Source organism: Camelus dromedarius, unplaced genomic scaffold, assembly GCF_036321535.1.
Source record: "Camelus dromedarius isolate mCamDro1 unplaced genomic scaffold, mCamDro1.pat HAP1_SCAFFOLD_117, whole genome shotgun sequence".
In the NCBI taxonomy this organism is placed as follows: Eukaryota; Metazoa; Chordata; class Mammalia; order Artiodactyla; family Camelidae; genus Camelus; species Camelus dromedarius.
This window is the reverse complement of record NW_026989731.1, coordinates 5433584-5449818: the sequence shown is the minus strand read 5'-3', so window position 1 is coordinate 5449818 and position 16235 is coordinate 5433584. Positions and strand designations below refer to the sequence as shown.

At 47.6% G+C, this 16235-nt stretch overlaps 1 long non-coding RNA gene across 1 annotated transcript; it reads left to right on the top strand.

The window, feature by feature from the left end:
* Window positions 1–3852: 3852 nt before the first annotated feature.
* LOC135320499 (uncharacterized) lies at window positions 3853–12697 on the top strand. Its single transcript, XR_010379664.1, has 3 exons — window positions 3853–4286; window positions 11702–11854; window positions 12604–12697. It is a non-coding gene; the product is annotated as an uncharacterized LOC135320499 (long non-coding RNA).
* The last annotated feature ends 3538 nt before the right edge of the window (window positions 12698–16235 follow it).

Sequence of the window (16235 nt, the reverse complement as noted above, 5' to 3'; positions counted from 1 at the left end):
GGATAATATTGTGAACCAAGTGGAAATTGTAAAAAAATGTTATCCAAAAAAAAAAAAAAAAATCCTGACTACATGAAAAGATGCACAGTTACTATAAGGGCTCTCCCCTTATTTACTATCAGTGTCAGAAAGTCTCTTGGAATAAGTTAGCAGAATTAAAAACTCTAAAAAGACACAAGAATGCACTCTCTGTTAAAGAAACCAAAAGAAAAAACAAATGAATGGACAATTAAGATCCTACAGATAAAAATACCAATTATTATGGGAAATAGCCTTAATATAAAAAATAAGGAGATTATATTCTAATTTCACTTTTTGAATAAAGATATACAAAATTTAGCTGAATACTTTCGTATTTTGCACTTATGAAGAAAAAATGTATTTGCAATGAAAAAGCAGCCATTATCCTGCCTTTTGAGTATTCTAAAGTTTTAGGTTTGAATATATTTCATCTTAAATGGTCTTAAGCACTATGCACTGGTTGGTGTTTTAAAAATACCACTGTGTGTGGAACTTCTAAAAGTGATTCAAAAAAATTTATATTTTTGTAATAATTTAGTAATGGCCCGGATATTATTTTTAACAAGACTACTCACCATGGAATGCTGCAAGATTTTTTCAATGAGTTTATATTCACACATGTTGAAGATTGTCACTATATTATGAGAAAATGTCAACCATGGCAGTATTTTGACTTGAAAACGACATAAGATGAGAAGCATATTTTAAGTATAAAATAAATGATTGCATGCCTTTAAAGACAAGAAAGTAAAAGCATGATAAACTCTGACTTTGACACACTTAAAATATAAAAATTAACATAATGTGATTTTACACACTTCTCTTTAACTCTTTCAGTACTTTCTCAGCCCCTTTCCCATTACACCTGCGTCCCCGCTCCTGACCCGCGCGGTGTACACACCTCCAATCACACGGGGGAAGGGAGACCCGGGCGGTGAGGACCAGGGGCGCGGACACTCACCCGCTCCCGGCGGGCGAGGAGAATAGTCGAAGCGGGCCCGCCAGCGCACCCGTCCCCTCCTGCCCAGCCGGCCGGGGCCCCAGCTCGGTCAGGTCCACACACACCCCGGCAGGAAGCGGGCTCAGGCCGTGGGAAACCGGCGTAACTTCAGACAGCGGGTGGGGAGCGTCCTCCTCCCGCGGACACGCAGGCAGCGCTGTCCCGGAGCTTCCATGGCAACGCCCGCTCAGTCCTGAGGAAAACAAGCTCCGCCCCCAGGGAAGACGCTGGCTGCTTACGCGAACTGCGCATGCGCACCGCCACCTAAGACACGCTGGCTTCGCGCGCCACCTGCAGGTCCTCGAGGGCAGTGCAGTATACTCAGAACTCACTGTAGAACACATGACCCCTCCCAGCCAGGATGCTAAATCACTGGAAATCTCAGTGCCCTGGCCTCTTTGTTGATGGCACTGGCGATGCGCTCATCCAGCCATGCCTGCTCTCTTGCCTGGCACATGCCTCAGTCCTTGGAATCCCGCCTGAATCAGATTCTGTTCTGGAGGAAGGACAGGTGCAGAAGAATCTCAAAATTCCAAACTTAGAAGATGATCAGGAACCCAAACTCAACTCTGTCAACTCCCTGGGGTCCCCTGAGGAGTGTGGTTTTCTCAGACCATCTGCCCTGTGTCAGGAGCAGACCAAGCCTCAGGTAGCTTAGAGAGACTATCATGCAGCACATGCTTTGGACGGTTCTCAGTTCTGACCTGCATGATCTTGAGACCCTTTTGTAACTCCTAACACTGTTTTCTCATACCTATAGTGATGGTTATTGATGACTGAGTTAATCCTCTTACAATGCTGAGGTGCTGTTGTTCCTTGGATAACCGAATATTTTGAAGGGATCAACTGTTTATCACTTCCCCCTAATTAAGTATGTTTTTAAAACTAGAAATGTTTCAGGGGGCACTCAGGTCCTCCTCTTGCACCAGTTCCTGGTGTTGGCAGTTTCTGCTCTGAGCTCCAGATCCTGATCCTGCCGGTGGTCTATGGTGATGCCAGTGTGTGCATGCTCTTCCTTGTGCACCGGTGTGGAAAGGAGGCAGCCCTTCCCCTACATGAGGCTGCAACATGCTGACAGTCAAAGCAGGCACAATGAAGAATCAGCTAGAGCCCCGGGTACCAGCTGTCCCAGGTAGAATCATCACCTTCACCACAGTGTTCCTGTGCTCCTATCAGGCCTTCACTACTCCCAGCAGGCCATGCATGAGCAGTGTGACAGGTGACTGCCTGTCCCAGCACAGCATGGTGGTGATGATCCCACCTTATCTGTTTGTCTTTGGAGTGTCCCTACACCTCTCTGAGCTTCACTTTGCTCTTCTCACAGGCAGGCTTGTACAGGCATGAACCTCACAGGATTATGGTAGGTAGTCATGGTAGCTGCTCACCCAGTGGCAGGCTCTGCCGAGAGGGCTGCTGGGAGTGCTGTGTGTCTTCACACTTGTCCTTCACTCTCCCCAATGAAAACACTCTTGGCCTTATCCTTCCCTGGCCTGTGGCCTTTCTGTGTTTGCAAAAGAACATGGAAACAATCTGCAAAGAAGTTTTGAGGTTCTGTCCATCTGGTCCAGGAAATGCTGACTCTGCTAGATGTGCTGTTGGGTGGGCTCTCATGGGAGAGGCTTGGGCAGGACTTCCCTTGGCAATAAGCTGCCCCACCCAGGCCTTTCCATGATCCAGACTCCTGGGACAAGGGTGCAAATCCTCAGCTCCCCACTTGTCAACAATGTGACCTGGGCAACTTTCTCAAACCCAAGCTTTGTCCACCCAAGGTCAGCAGAGATGGGGGATGACAGGATGTCCTGCACAGAGTGTCTGTGCAGATTAAGTGAGGTAGAACAGACAGAAGTGGTGGGGCCTGGCCCATTGGTTGGCAGAAGGGAGCTCACCATGTGCAGCTATTTCCGCGGGTCACCCAGCAATCTGCCCAGAGGCTTAGCCACTCCATCACTATCATGTATCTGAAGTCCACTTAACCACATGGGAGAGAAACAAACACATATTCTGAGTGTAGCTGCCACAGGAAAAAGTGCATCTGAGCGGGGAGTAATACCAGAGGGTGATCAGGATGGTGGAAGATGCCCCCTTGGGTTGAGCAGAGTGGAGCTGCCCTCTGGAGCCTGGGGTTAGTGAGGATGGGCTTGTAGAAATGCCCCTCTCCTTTACCCATCAATGCTGGGTCCTGCGGGTACTGAGTCCCACAATCGGTGTGCTGCTAGTGCCCTCAGCACAGAGAAAAACCCAGGGGTTCCCACAAGGCTTCGGCCACGTCCTCTGCTTCCTGAACTCCCATTCTGGTGACCCCACCTGTGATGCAGAGATGAGGTGAGGCAGGGGCTTGTGCTGTCAACACCACTGCTCTACCCTGGGAATCTGACACACAGTAGGTGCTCGGTAAGTCATTGTTGAATGAACAGCAATACTGGGTCAACTTTCTGTGGGTGTCTGTGCCCCCAGATCAGGGACCCCTCAGGGCCCACCTCACAAGTGACATGAAAATAATAATGCCACCAGGAGCAATAACAGTTCCTCAGAATAAGTGAGCTTTTCCAAGCACTCTCCACCTTTTGCAAAGGCCTCCCAGCAGGGAAGTGGGCTGTCAGGGGCAACACTGCACTCTCCACTGTAACAAGGAGAAAGCCAAGGGCCACAGAGAGGAGTGCCTTTCCAGTGTCACTGCTCACTTTCCCACCTTTTGGGAGACTGGGAGGCTTTTCTAATACATTCTGGCTCTGAAGCCCCAGTATTGTTTGGACATGCCTCCCTCCCTGGAGCAGGGAACCACTAAGTGACCTGTCACTTGTCACCAAGCAGACAGTCTCATTTCAGCTCATTGTGCCACCTGCAGTTTGTGCTAGTAGCAGGATCCTCTGGGAGACATCACACTCTCCCAACCTGAAAACAGGTGAACAGCTCACAGGTTTCCTGGAGAGGATGGTCACATGGCCTTGATCTGGCCAATCAGCATTTTCCATCCTCCCTGGCCACTGTGATTGGCTCAGGGCTGGGCACCAGCCCAATCAGGCTCCACGGAGGTCAGACCTAGTTGCTGGAATCGTGGGAGCAGAGAAGTTCTATTTCAGTTGGGAGTTGAGGGGTGGTGATGTCAGCCTGTGGCAGTTGGTGACTATCTTGCTCTCATAAAGGCAGAGCCATGTGAAGATGACACCAGTGGCAGAGCCCAGAGGTGGGGAAGGATGACTTCTGCTGATGTCACTGAGCACCAGGTACAGCCCTGCCTGAAGCTATCTCCCTGTGGATGTCTCAGGTAAGTCATTCTCTCCTGCCCTGTTTGCTTCTTTAAGCCACTTTGGTTTTCTGTCACTGGTTTTAAGAAAAAGTTTGACTATTCCTTCAAGCTGGCTAAATGGAGACCCTGGAACTGCAACAGTGTGGTGACAGGCAACAATGTGGCTAATAGACTCCAGAGGCCTCTGTTCAAACAGGGGATTGTAAATGACAAGGGAGAGTACACATGGCCTCAGTGAACAGATTTGCTAGTGGTAGCTCGCAGTTCCTGGATATTAGAGTGCATGCACTCAGCCAAGTCTCAGCCCTGCTCTCACACCTGCTAACTCATACATCTCCTCTCCCACCTGCCCGGCCTAGGGGGGCTGGACACCCCCGGGCACCTGAAACAGCCCAGGGCTTTGTGTTGTAATTTACACAGGCTGCCCCCACTTCTGAGGGTGAGGGTGACTGTGTTCCAGTTTACAGAGAAAACAGACTAGACGATCTCACTGGTGAGCTGTGGGGGTGGGACCCCAATCTACCATCTGACCTATGACTTCAGAGTGGACAGCCTCCCCACCCTCAGCCAGGATGCTTGCTAAGCCTAGGGGCTCAGGAGTCCTGCTCCCTCCAGCACCCCTCCTGGAGGTGAGAGTGGGGGGGCTCTGCCCTATACAAAATTCATCCCAGCAGGGGCACACGTGTGACCTCACAGTCTGTCATCCCTTCCTTATGACCTGGACCTCCTTGGCAGGGCATGAGAGGTGCCTTGATGTGTGAGAACTGCAGTTCATGGGTGCACATGTGGGCAGGTGCACCATGACTGAGAGGACAGCACCCCAATTTAAGCCCCCTCCATGCTCAGATGATTACATCCTGGAATTGAGGGGTTCCCAGGGGTCAGGTGGCTAATTCTGGCCTTAGGGGCAAATTCTTATCACCCAGGAGGCTAATTTTTAAATTAAATTACACATTTACAATTCAATAGTCAAGCCCCTTTCTCAGCAGCTTTGTAGCCTCTCAGCTTTTACCACTCGTTGTGACCATGTTCTTAGCTTCAAATTGAGTGCCATTATGGACATGAACATGTCCCTGTCATGTGTCAACTTCAGAGTAAGGGGCCACCCAAAACTCCCCTCCCTTCCCCTTGTCGATACCTCCACACAGGGAGTAGGGCCCTTTCGATGCAGTTGTGCAAATGTGTGAGCTAAGGGTTTAGAATGACCAGGCTAGGAGGGGTCTGCCCCACATGGCAGGGCAGGTGGGCTGGCAGGGGGTGATGGTTCACTTGTAAAACTCAGCTGGTGTCAGGCAGCGACAACAGACTGGCAGCCAAGGGCTCAGCTGGTGCAGAGTAAGCGGATTAAATGTGTTCACCCAGACGCCTCGGGGATGGCAGCCCTGGAGTAAGACTACAAGTGAGGAAGGTGGAGGGTCCCCAGTGCCTGGACCTCCACCTTGTAAAAATCAGGACTGAGATGTGGCTTTGAAATCAGAACACTGGAGTTCAAAGCTTCCCCCACCACTTGGTCAATAATTCAAAGCAAATGAGCCTCAGTTTTCTCATGTGTAAAATCGGAACATTGAAGCCTCTCCCTCTGAGGGTGTGGAGGGAAGTAAATGCGGTGACAGCAGAGCACAGGAGATGTCTGGGCTGAGCCTGCTCACAGGCAGGCCGTTGTTGCTGCCATGACCACCGTCTTCCAGGGCAGGGTCTGCACACTCTCCCTGTGAAGGTCCAGACAGTAAACATTCTAGGCTTTGAGGGACCTACAGTCCCTGTCACAACTACCACCCTCTGCTGTTGGAGGGCAAAGGCAGCTCCTGCAGTAGGTAGTCCAGGCTCGCACCCCCGCTTCCTGGGATAAGTATTCCTGAGATACAATTTTCACATAACTTTGTTGGCTTTAGGTGTGCAGCATAATGGCTTGTTACATGTGCATATTGTGAAATGATCACTGCATTAAGTTTACTTGACGTCTGTCATCACCCATAGTCACACACTATTTTCCTTGTGATCAGAAATTTTAAGAGGTACTCTCTTAACAACTATCAAATGCACAGTGCAGTGTTGTTAACTACAGTCACCTTGCAGTACATTATGTCCCCAGGACTTGTTTATCTTCTAACTGGAAGTTTGTACATTTTGATTATCTTCCCGAATTTCAATCACCCCCTGACTCACCTCTGGCAACCACCAACCTGATCTCTGTTTCTATGGGTTTCGGTTTATTTTATAGATTCCACATATAAATGAGATCATAAGTATTTGTCTTTCTCTGTCTTATTTATTTCACTTAGCATAATACCCTGAAGGTCCATCCAAGTTGTCACAAATGGCAGGATTTCATTTTTTTAATGTCTGAATAAGATTCCATTATATATACATATATATGCGTCACGTTTTCTGTATCCATTCATCTGTTGATGGACACTTAGGTTGTTTACATATCTTGGTTATTGTAAATAATAATACAGTGAACGTGAGGGTGCAGTTGTCTCATTGACATAGTGATTTCATTTCCTTTGGATATATTCCCAGCAGTGGACTTGCTGGATCATATGGAAGTTCTAATTTTAAATTTTGGGGGAGTCTTCTTACTCTTTTTCAGAGTGATGGCACCAATTTACATTCCCACCAACATTGCAGAAGTTTCCCTTTTCTTCACACCACCACCATCACTTGTTATCTCTTGTATTTTGATGACACCCACCCTGACAGGTGTGAGGGGATATCTCATTGTGGTTTTGATTTGCATTTCCCTGATGGTGAGTGATGTTGAGCACCTTTTCATGTACCTGTTAGACATCTGTGTGCCTTCTTTGGAAAAATGTCTATTCAGTTCCTCTGCCCACTTTTTAAATCAGATTGCTTGTTTTTTTGCTGTTGAATTGTAAGAGTTATTTATGTTTTGGGTGTTAACCCCTTATCAGATACATAGTATGAAAGTACTTTCTCCCCTTCTGTCTGTTACCCTAACCTCTGCTTTCTGGATGACAGGGGTCCAGGCACTTGGGAATCTCTGCTTCTCACATGTTTCCAATGGTGGGTGGGTGAGGGCTGTGTTGTGATAAAACTGTGCACAACCGTGGGTCACTACCCCTTCTTTTAGAAGGTGGGCTCTGAAGAGTGCAGTGTGGGCAGGGATGTTTCCCTGAAGTCATCATTTGGATGGTCATGTGCCCTGGAACTCACATCTTCTAGCCCGGATGTGATGGGGGAATTTGCAAAGGGAGGACATTGCAGCTAAGAGACTGACCAGGTGTTCTTGTGTCTTGTTGGAAGCACCTGGAAAAAGAGTTGTGTGGAACAGGGACTCCTCCAGGTCACAAGGCTCAGTTCAGGCTTCTGGGATGCAGAGACCTGCTCTGAGCCACTCACTGACGAGGGAAGGGCCTCAGGCAGGAGGGAGGGGTTGCTGGATTTCACTTGCCCTGTTTGTCAAGTATCAGCTCTGGTGATGTGTGGCACATGGGCTTAGCTTTGGGCATGTAAGAGGAGAGGTTCCTCGGGAAGGGCTGGCTTTTTCCTCTGATTGAAGTCCTACTGTGTGCCAAGCACAGCAGTCCTCTGAGTCAGAGCTGGAAAGCCAGGCACAGAGAGGTCAGGGAGTTTCCAGGTCACACAACATTAGGGGCATCATTAGGGTCTGATGCAGACCTGACGCCCAGCCTACATTCTCTCTCCTTTCACAGGACCATCATGATCCCACATGTCAGCATCACCCAGAGAGGCCCAGGTATGGGCACTGGGACCTTTCCTGCCTAACATGCCAGGAGCCTTAAGAGGGAGGACAAGACACTTCCTGAGTCCATGATGCCCAGAGGCTGCTCTCAGTGAGAGGCCCAGCACACACTCTTGGATGAATCCTAGCTCTGTCCTGAGTCACTCTGTCCTCCCTGCCTCAGTTCTTCTTCCCACATGGGGCTGGAAACAGCAGCCACTTCACAAGGGTCTAAGGAACCTCCAGGATCCTGGAAGCAGCACCCTCACACAGGGAGCATGGTGGGGTCAGCCTCCATTGTCTCCTTAACTTTTCCTCAACTCTTTGCTGGATGAGGAGCCCTAGTGGGGCCCTGGCTTGTCCCAATTCTCACCCCAGATCAGGGTCCAGCAGGGGGTGGTGTACAGGCTGGACTCTGTCCTCTGCCCCTTCTGGGCACCCTCATTCCCCACACCTTGGCTGCCTGGATACTGTCTTCCAGGGGCCACTCTGTGCCTCCCACACCTACCTAGCATCCACCCACCCTGGGTTACTCCATCACCCTCTGGCCCTTGGACACACACCTCCGTGTTGAGTGGAAATGAGGTGAGGGACATGCTGGGCCTCCTGGACAGTCTGGGGGAGCCCGATATCCCCATCCTGCCCACCGCCCCAAGAGCCCAAGTTGGGGAGAGGGTGTGCCTCCATTCATACTCTGATTTGCTCAGATTCTCAGCACCTACTTTGCTGGGTGGATATGGGGGCAGAGGGATGATGTAAAAGCAGGAGACCTGGACAGCAGAGCATGAGAAGGGGGCTAGCCCAGGCTGGTCTCATAACCCCCTTAGCCTTGCCTTTCTCATCTTTAAAGTGGGACAGACTATTGTGAGGTGAGCAGGATCCTGACCCATAGCCAGGCACTGTCCTACACGCATAAGAGATCAACGACTCCTCATGAAAATCTGTGGGGCAGGGACAGGCGTTATCACCCATTTCTGCAGAAGTAACTGAGGCACAGAGAGAACAGGGGAGGTGACCACCACAGATTACAGAGCCCAGGCCATCTGGTTCCAGTGTCCAGGCTCATGGTCAGTGCCCACTCTGGGTTTCCTTCCTCCCTTCACCCTCCACTGGGACCCATGGCTGCAGCCTCATCTCAGTGTGATTGTTCATGGGGAGCAGGATGGGGGCTCTGAGGGCCCGTTTCTCCAAGCACTGCTTTCCCAGAAGGCTCAAGGGGTTGATTGTATTCACTACTGGACACCCAGGCCTGGGCCCAGGCCAGCCACACTGCAAGGCCTGAATCAATGATTGTTGAGTGAATATCTGAACCTCTGCATCTACCTGCATATTGCTCCCATTTCCTCATCTCCACAGCTGGCTACCCGACCAACACCTCGTGTCATCAGGCCTCTGCCAGGGACAGTCAAGGGGACCAGAGCTGCTCATCTGGGGACAGGGAGCCTCAGGGGCCCTGTGTCTGTCCCAAGCATCTCCTGGGGCAATTCACAGGGAAGCCCAGCCAGCTTCCAGGAACAGCAATCAGGTCCCAATCCCAGGGGTGTAGAGTAGGTCTTGAGGGGTGTTTCCTGAGACTGACTTTGTGTATGAAGGGGTTCTGGGGGTCAGGCTGCTTTCAACCTCCATTACAGGCCCACACCCCTGCTGGCAGCATTGAGCTAGTAATAAAGGACACAGGCCGTGGGGCCAAGGCTATAGCAGGGCTCTGCTCCCTCTCTGTGGCTCAGTGTCCTCATCTGTAACAGAGAACTAGTAACAGGGCCAAGGGAGGGCTCACTGAGACCCTCCTCTGTAGCTTTGGTTGGACACTGCCCTCTCTCTGCTCAGTGCCCTTCTCTGTAATAGAGAACTAGTAACATTTTTCTTAGCCCCTTTTGGCCCCATTTTTCTGAGTCTCTTTCCACATTGGGCCCAGGGCTTTCACAGAGATCACAGACTTGGGAGGTAATCAGAGTGTGGTCTCAGCCCTAGTGGTCCCAACTGAGGCCAGAGGAACTTCAGGAGGGGTGGGAATCCAGAAGTGCTTCATGGAGGAGGTGAGATCTGAGCTGTGTCCCCAAGGATGAGCTGTCATCCAGCTGAGGCCTGGCACTGATCAGGACCCATGTACATGGTGAATGAGGGTGTGAATGAATGAATGGGCACCCCTCTAACAGAGAGTGAATGGGGAAGTCCCCCAGACCAAAGCAGGAAACACAGGGCACCCTGGGGGAGCAGAGGGCGGGGCTGCAGTGTGATGCCTGCCTCACCCTTTATGGGTGTCTTGCCCCCACTTTAGCCTGTGTTCTGTTGGATTGGGAGCCCTTGCCTCTCCTCTGCTACAGTATCCTGCTCTTCATTCCCAGCAACACCCGCCTGTGTCACCTCAGTGTCCCCAAGTGGACCTGGACCTGTCTTGTGGGAGATTGTGAAGAGGGATTTGGTGTGCAGCCCAAGACTGAAGTGTGAGGGAGAGGATAATAGGGACCTCCAGAGGGGATCATGGGCTGGGGGAAATCGGAGGGGTGGGGAAGGTAGAGACTCAGGGCTGAAGGATCCTGCTAGTGGTGGCTCCTTCATAAGGGGCTTCACAGTGAGGAAGCATTCATGGGGTAAAGGCAGAGCTCAGTTTGGGGCTCGCTGACATGGAACAGCTCATCACAGAGACGTCCAGAGGAGCTGGATATAGGGAACAAAGGTGCCACTGATATCAGGGTCAGAGCCTGAGACCCAGATGAGGTGGGGTGGTGGTGCAGGGGAAGGGGCTTGAGGATGTCAAGATGTTCATTCATTGGGGTCCTCAGGGTGGGGACCTTCATGTTCATTTCACAGCCACCTGGTGCCTGACAGAGCTAGGCTTAGGGAGGTCACTGAGTAGACACGTGCTGACAACGTAGATTCTCCTGTTTTCACATAAAGTCCCTGGTGTGAAGCCAGGTGACACTCTTTAGAGTCATACACCCTCACCCCTGGGCTCTCTGTTGCCTAGAGCCCAGTGGCACTTTACCTCCCACTCCCCACTGCAGGACCCTTTGCACACCTGCATTTCCACAATCTATAAAACATCTTCTCTTGCTGTGTGTTTACCCTATGAAAACTCATTGCCCCAGGAAGAGAGGCCTCACATCCTGCCCTTATTAAAGTGGTAAAGCCTGTTGTTCAGAGAAGCCCCTGACAGATCTCACAACCAACCAGGTACCTGTGCATGAATTGATCATGCAGCCCCCTCCTCCTTGTGTGAACAGCACCCCCCCAATAACAGACCCCACACACTCAACCTTGGCGCTCGTGTAGGCACCTCTTGCCTGTGTGGCCTGATGTTGCCTATAGCAGTGTCCCTACTAAATTTTCCTAGACCCTTCTCAGACGCTGGTAATTCTTTACCAACCCAAGTAACTAGCCCGCCATTGTGCCCACAACACCTGAAACAGAATTGGCTAAATTATGCAGATGATGCAGTTTAATTTGCTTTAAAGGTGAAATCAAGGTTTACAAATAAAAGCAACATACGTACTCAAGGCAGGACTAAGAACTCACAACGATAACTAAGACCCTACACGCGCATCCCACTGTGGCCTCAGGGCCTTTGCGCTGGCTGCTCTTCCAGCCAGGATCTCTCTCCTCCTGCTTCTTGAACACCTCCAGGAATCTGCTCAAATGTCCTCCCTGACCTTATTTTTCTCCATGGAACATATCACCTCCGGACATTGTGTATATTTTACTTAATTTTCTCTGTGTCCCCCACCAGGCTGTCTGCTGCATGAGAATGGAGACCTGCCTGCTTCACTCCCTGCTGTGCCCGGTATAAGGAACCCGCCCAACACACAGTAGGACCTCAGCGAATGTGTGACGGATGTGTGATCACTGTAGGCCACGGACAAAGGTCTTCCCAGCAGTGATGGTAAGAGTCATTCATTCTCTACTTACTGAGCCCTACTGTGCACTGGATACTGACCTGGGTGGGAGGCATGCAGTGGATAAGACACAGTGAGCATACACAGCATGTTAGGAGGGACACGTGCTCTGGAGAGCACACAGGGCTGGGGGAGTGCAGGAGTGGAGGAGAAGAGGGCCAGGGGGAGACAGTGGTGGCAGAAGAGACAGAGAGGTGGGGCCCAGGTCGTGCAGGGCTTGATGGCTCCTGTGAGGGCTTTTCCTCAGGGCAGCGGAGCCATGGCTGGGCGTGGAGCAGGGGCCCTGTTCCTGAATGCTATGCAGGAGATGGAGCAGGTGTCTGCTTTGGAGATGTGCGTGGAGGAGGCTGTCCCTGTAGACTGTGCAGGCAAGGAAGGCTCCTCTGAGGGGGTGACATCTGAGCTGAGCCCTTGTATGGACCATGTTTCCACCTTCTGTAGACTGGATGCTTTCGTCTGCCCTGCAGGCCTATGCAGGACACACCCTGTTCTCAGTCACCTGGGCTTGGCCTCCTGCCTCCATTATGGGCCTTCCCACACCAGAAGGAGTCCTTCTAGATCTAACGCACTACCCCCTCCACTGGACTTGGACTCACACTGAGCCACTGTCCACCTGCCCAACTCACCCAGAGTCAAGTCCAGACACTTGGGGGAGCCCCTCCACCCCAGAGCCCATGAACTTACTCAAATGGCCAGTCCTCAGCCTGCTCACATGCCTCACCCTCCCCTCCTGCAGAAACCCTGTGACAGATCCTGTCCACAGCACCCTGCTCCTCCGATCCTGACCCCAGGCTTTCCCATGGTGTGTGACCCCTCATGGGGTGCAGTCCCCTCCTCCAGTCTGGTGAGTAGAAACTACCTTTTCTTTTTTCTTTTGTTAATATATTTATTTTTTAATTTTTATTTTATTGAGTTATAGTCAGTTTGCATTGTTGTGTCAATTTCCAGCATAGAGCATAATTTTGTAAATTGTGTTTACTCTTTCAAGAAACCATCTCTTGGCTTGATTTTTTCAAATGTTTCTAATATCTCTATTTTATTTATTTCCTCCCTGATCTTTATTATTTCCTTCCTTCTGCTTACTTTTGTTATTTTTTGCTCTTCTTTTTCTAATTCTTTTAGGTGGTAAGTTTGATTGTTTATTGCAGTTTTTCCTCTTTTTTGAGGTAGACCTGATTCTCTCGCTATAAACTTCCCTCCAAGCACTGCCTTTTCTGGATCCCATAGGTTCTGTGTGGTTGTGTTTTCATCATCATTTGTCTCACTGTGTTTTTTTATTTCTTCTTTGATTTCATCATCCACCCATTTTTTTTTAAAGTAGTATGTTTTTTAATCTCCATGCTGTCATTTATTTCTCCTTTATTTTTCTGTAGTTAATTTCTAGTTTTATGGTATTGTGTTCAGAAAAAGTTGCTTCAAATATTTTCTATCTTCTTCAAATTGTTAATGCTTCTTTTGTGCCAAAGTATATGATCTATCCTAGAAAATGTGGTACGTGCGCTTGGGAAGAATGTATATTCTATTTTAGGGAAATATAATGTTCTGAAAATAATAACCAAGACAAATTGTTCTATTTTATCATTTAATTTCTATGTTGTCTTATTAATTTTATGTATGGAAGATCTGTCCAGTGACGTTAATGGATAGTTAAAGTCTTCTACCATGACTGTATTCTGATCAAATTTTCCCTTTTTATCTGTTATGTATTTAGGTGCTCCTATGTTGGGTTCATATATGTTAATGAGTGTAATATCTTCATCTATGACTCCTTTAATCATTATAAAATGTCCTTCTTAATCTTTCTTTATAATCTTTGTTTTAAAGTCTATTTTATTTGAAATCACTGTTGATATTCCTGCTTTCTTGTCATTTCCATTTTTGTGGAATATCTTTTTCAATCCTCTCACTTTCAATCTATGTGTGTCCTTCTCCCTAACGTGGGTCTCTTGTATACAGTGTATTGTAGATACTTGCTTTATTATCCACTCTGCACTCTACATCCTTTGATTAAAGCATTTAGTCCATTGACATTTATAATAATTATTGATAGATATGTGTTTATTATATTTTGAACTTTGTTTTGCATTTGATTTTGTATTTCCTCTTTGTTCCTTTCATTTTCTTTTTGTGGTTTGATAATTTTCCTTTTTATTATCTTGGTGTCTTCTTAGTTTTGTGACTCTATTGTAACTTTTTGGCTTGTGGTTACCCTACTTTGTACATATATTAACCCATTACTATATCTGTTTGTTTTAAACAGATAGTAATATAAGCTCAAACTCATCCTACCAAGAACAAAAGAGAGAGAGAGAGAGAGAGAGAGAAACCTGTATATTTTCTTGTTCGCCTCCCCCACCCTTAATGATTTAGATGTCCTCTTTTATGATTTCATGTTTATTCTGTTGTAATTCATTGTAGCAATCACCTTTCCAATCATGGTTTTCTCCTTTTTGTAGCATCCTGCTTCTTTTCTGTTTAGAGTAGGTCTTTCAATATTTCCTTTAGCATAGGTTTAGTGTTGCTAAATTCTTTTAGTTTTTGCTTGTCTGTGAAGTTCTTTATCTCTCCTTCTATTCTAAAGGATAGCCTTGCTGGATAAAGTATCGTAGGCTGCATCATTTTTTCATTCAGGACTTTGAATATTCCTTGCCCCTCCATTCTGGCCTGTACTGTTTGTGTAGAGAAATCAGCTGAAAATCTTATGGGGGTTCCCTTGTATCTCATTCTTTGTTTTTCTCTTGCTGCCTTTAGAATCATTTCCTATTCTCAACCCTGGTCATCCTAATTGTAATATGTCTTGGTGTGGGTCTGTTTGGGACCTCCTTGTTTGGGACGCTCTGTGCTTCCTGTACTTGGATATCTGATTCCTTCTTTAGGTTTGGGAAGTTTTCAGTCATGATTTCTTCAAATACCTTTTCAATCCCCTTTGTTCTTTCTTCTCCTTCTGGGACCCCCATTATGAGTAGGTTGGCATGCTTTATGTTATTCCATAGGTCCCTTATATTGCTTTCATTGGTTTTTATTTGTTTTCTCTCAGCTGTTCTGTTGTCCTGTCTTCTAAGTCACATATTCATTCCTCTCAATTATCTAGCCTACATTTTACAGCCTTTAGCTCAACTCTCATCTCAGCAAATGAGTTTTCCAATTTTCACTGGTTCCTCTTTAGAGTTTCAATTTCGTTTTTTGACATATTCTCTGTCTCTATATACAATCTCTTTTAGTTTCTTCAGTACTTTGATCACTCCTTTCTTGAAATCATCTAGTAGACTATCAATGTCTATATCATTGATTGTTCTTTCAGGGGATTTATCTTGTTCTTTTAATTGAGAGAGGTGGCTCTGCTTCTTCATCTTGCTTATATCTCTCTGGCACTATGGCTTATGGAGTATCAGTTATCTACTGTCGTCCTTTAGGAGTTTATTTATTTATATAAAGTGGATGCAGAAATAAAACTAAGCACAAAGAAATTAGTTTTAAAAGCAGTATAATCAATAACAGAAGAACATATTGAAACAAGATAACAATTGAGTTGGGATGAATTTTTAAAACATTAAAGGAAGAAAAATATTTGAGAACAGAGTATCATCATAACAGAAGAACAAAACAAAGATAAAAATGAAATTGGACAAATTGAAAGATAATAATATTAGTATTTTAAAAGAAAATTTTAAAAGGGATTAAAAATAGAAATATAAAAATTATTTAAGAAGTAACATTTAAAAAGTAAAAGAAAATGGAACAGAAAAAGAAGAGAGGATGTTCCCGTGGAGATTGTGTGCCCTTAATAATTTTATCAAGAGGTCTTTCTTAAATAAGTGTGGTTGCCAAGTCTTACTTCTGTGCCTTTTGTCTGTTATCCCTTTGGTTACGTATGTGGCCATTAACCTGTTAACCAGAGCCTACCCTGGCTATTGAATGGGGACTCCTATTTGTTTTGTGGTTGTCACAGCTCCTGCCCCTGCCTTGATTCATGAACTCAGCTTATTGGTTCCAGAGACCCTCTGGTCACACCCTTGGTCTGTGCTGCTCCCAGTGCCTGTAGGTAGACATGTCACATCTCCTCCCAATGCTGCATCTTGGTGCTGCTCTCCTGCATGGTAGGTGGGTAGGGTGTGCCCCTTCCCAATGCCGTATCCAGGTGCAGCAGTCCTGCACAGTAGTTGGGTTGATTGCTCCCCTATTCAGTGCTACTCCCCACTCCACATCTGTTCCACACTCTGTAGGTGGGCTTGAGGCAAATGGCCACACCAGCCCTAGTCCCTGCTCTTTGCCAGAACTCTGCTCCTTGTTCATTTGTCTTAGAGGTGCGAGTTCATAGACGCACCAGGACAGAACCTTCCTATATGTCTGGGGATGTAAACAAGTCTC